Here is a 3,748-nt window from a genome sequence, read left to right as displayed (position 1 = left end):
AACATGCCTGTGAAATCTTTGAGGGCAAGCCAAAGTCTTGTTTCTTATGGGACACAGAGTAAGAGAGTGGTCTTGGAATCTAGAGGAGCTGGATTTGAAGTCCATATGACTTTGGTCAAGTTACTTGATCTTGCTGCACCTCCATTTTTCTGTTATACTAGACTATGATGATAATATCAAAGTCAGAATCATTGCATTAAAGCAACACATGTTGGTAAAGGACAGTTCTTGATGCAAGTGGGTGCATATTAAATGGCCTCTAGCTTTTTTCTCTCTCATCATCAGGCCACAAATCTCTCAAATACAGAGAACACATGCTGTTCTGTGCGCTGAGTACTATGGGTGATGCTGGCCTTGAAGTTGGCACTTAATGCATATTCATTGGAGAACTGAATAAATAAAGGGATGTTTGAATTCCATAGGTTGAGGTATTTTCCTGCTACATGAATTATTCTCTGTCCCCTTTTCCCTTTAGACCATACTTCTAGAATTCTTTTGTGGTACTAATAAATCACCTTTGTTTCTCCCCTGTACTCTTGTATTGCTATTTCTGTGGTAATGTAAATAGAGTTAAGGAACACAAGAACTTTTTTTTTTTAAGGTACTGCATGCTGTGGAATAAAAGAGATGTCTTAAACATCAGGCGGTCTCCATCCTAGTTTTTAAACATCACTTGGCAGTTATTTCCCTTGACAGCCCCACAGATGATAAGAGAGGCGCTGGATTGCAAGTGAAAGACCAGAGGAGAGAGTGAGATGAGGGATTCCATGTTGTTTCATGCGTTGAAAGCTTTCATCCTCAGAGGTGAAAGGAAGTGTTTCCCAGTTGTATAGTCTTTTCAGGGCGACATGCAGGAGCAATGTTTAGTTAAACCATCTGTCCATTCTTATCTTAAACAGTCTCACTATATAACCTCAGCTGGGAGATTTATGCCTATAATTCTAGATATATGTGGAAGGCTAAGATTGGGAGGATCATGGTTCCAGGTCAGCCTGGACAGAAAAGTCTGTGAGATCCCTTCTCAAGTAACAGCTAGGTACATTGGTGCTCACCTGTTATTCTAGCTGGAACAGAAAGATAACATAGATGAACTTTGGTCCGAGTATATCCCTAGGGAGGAAATAAGAGACTTAATTTCAAAGATACCCAGCATAAAAAGAGCTAGAGGCATGGTTCAAGGGTAGAGTACCTACATAGAAAGTGTGAGACCTGAGTTCAAATCCCACTACAGCCAAAAGAAAATCTTAACCTTAATTCTGATAGGATTTATGGAGTCTGATTGTTGTTGTTGGTAGTACTAGGTATTGAACCCAGCAACTCATTCATTTAGGAAAGTGCTGTACCCTTTGACCCACCCCTTTAGCCCTTCCTATTTTGCTTTTCAGATAGAATTTTTCTATAACTTCATATAGGCTGGCACTGAACTCACAATTCTGCTTCTGCCTTCTGAATAGTCAGGAATTACAGGCATAAGCCATCATGCCAAGTTTCAATGCTATTCTTCCAGTAGCAAGTCACATAGTATCTTCCTGGGTTCCCTGTGGATTCAAAGTCTTTTGGCCTCTAGGACCTTGAAGCATTACAGAACATCCCTGCTGCTATAGACAAAACTCCACAGTGTGGGATGTAATGCCATGCTTCTGGACAGTTTGGTCCACTTATTTATGGTGAAAATCCTTGGTGTTTCCAGGCCAGGCTCTGCTTCTTTTGGTTTCTTCTCCATTTGATGGCATGCCTTGTGACCAACTATGTCAGTTTTTCCTGAGTACCCTGAAACACCTGACTCTTCAAACCATCTTGGTTTTTAAATATTTATTTATTTATTTTTAATTGAACTCCTATGCGGCATATGTTGAGCTTATGCTGTTTGATTCTCTTCTGCCTTCTCCAATATTACTCCTTGGTCATGGCTTTTTGTTCCGTATTTTTATCCCCCAGGGGACTCTCATCTGCTCTCAGGCTTTCTTTATTACTTCTGTGATCATAAAAATCCACAAACCTGTCTCTTACCCCTGTTCCCCACCCACAGGAGATTCATAATCAATATACGTAAAAGCCAGCTTGTTCTTCTTTTGCACAAACTATTTTTTTTCTCTCTTTTGGAATTTATATTGTTCTATTTTGTACTGACTTCATTATTTTACTAGATTTCTGTTGATCTTTTTTCCCCTGGGCTGGGGTTGGAATCCAAGAGTTTACATGTGTTAGGCCAGGGTTCAACCACGAAGCTGTCTCCTCCCACCCCTCTCTTGATTCTCGTGGTCCAGAAATCCCAAATTGGAAATGCCTGAAAGTCTGAAGCAGTAACCCCATGTCACAGCATCATGACAGATTTCATAGCAAGAACTTCAGTTTCATCTGTGTTCTGATGCTATCCTTTAGGTTTGTGAATATAGTAGCAATGTTTGGCTAAACCATCCTTCAAAATAATGTTTAATGTAATTACAAAATAACATTATATAAAATTACTTCTGGGCTACGTGGATAAGGGATATATGAAACACAAATGAATCTTGTGTTCATGAGCCCCATTCCCACAATATTTTGTAGCATGTGTGCAAATACTCCACAATAGGAGGAGGAGGAGGAGGAGGAGGAGGGGGAGGGAGAGGAGGAGGAGGAGGATCCAAAACTGGAAACACTTCTTGTTCCAAGTTTTCCAGTTAAGGGATATGCAACCTATGTGTATCGATCTAAATCTGTGTCTACATCTCTTTTTCTCTCTATTTATATACTTTCATAGATAGATATCTATTGTATGTTTGGTGATTTATCTTGATTAAGTGGTCCTGCCCTTACTTTTAAATAAGATCAGGCCAGAAGGGCAGGACTTTTGAGCTGAAGATCTTTCCAATTCCATAGGAAAAAGTAGCACAGTGTGTATTTTCCAGAGACAATTATAGGGCTTCGGGGCAAGAGATACTTTAAGTAAATTTTTAATTACATAAATACACAACATTTTAAGGTTGATTCTTTAAGGGGAAATTATCAGGCCATTATAATCATCTCAGCCTAACTGGGGTATCTAAATTATTTCAAGGTCAGACTTTTGCAACTATCCTCTGCTGATATTAGGGTAAAAAAATCAGTACTTTATAGAAGATATGAGTTAAATTATCTTTTTTTCCCTACAAAATGACTTGGAGAATGCTAATTTTCTTCATTTCCAAGAGCTTCAGGTGTGGTTGGTACAGCTCCAGGATAGTTAAGGGAGCTTCCCTTTAGAACTTATATCTGGGCTGGTGGCCCACACCTGAGTATTTGGGAAGTGCTGAAGTCAAGACAATCATAGTTCAAATTCAGCCTGGGCAAATCAGCAAGACCTTAATACATTAAAGCTGGACATGGTAGCACATGCCAGTCATCCCAGCTATGTGGGAAGGATAAATGGGAGGATCACAGACCAGAGTGGCCAAGATAAAACCATGAGATTCTATCCCCAAAAGAACTAAAGCAAAAAAAAATGGCTGGAAGCATAACTCTAGTAGTAGAGTGAATGTATAACAAGTCAGAGATCCTAAGTTCAATTCCCCAGGACTTTTCTGCCCCCTACACCACCAAAATAAGAGCTAGAGTTAGGAATTCACATTAGCACAAGTGCACAGTGGATAAGAGCATGGGACACATCATGTCAACCAGTGTTCCCAGTGCCTCCACATGACACAGAGGAAAGTTGCTGACTTTGGTAGGCTGATTGAGTAGGTCATTAACTACTGCAGAATCTTCCCAGTAAGTCCCCACCCCCAAC

This window comes from Dipodomys ordii, unplaced genomic scaffold, assembly GCF_000151885.1.
Source record: "Dipodomys ordii isolate 6190 unplaced genomic scaffold, Dord_2.0 Scaffold206, whole genome shotgun sequence".
Lineage (NCBI taxonomy): Eukaryota > Metazoa > Chordata > Mammalia > Rodentia > Heteromyidae > Dipodomys > Dipodomys ordii.
The sequence above is the reverse complement of the archived record's forward strand: the minus strand, read 5'-3'. Positions refer to the sequence as shown.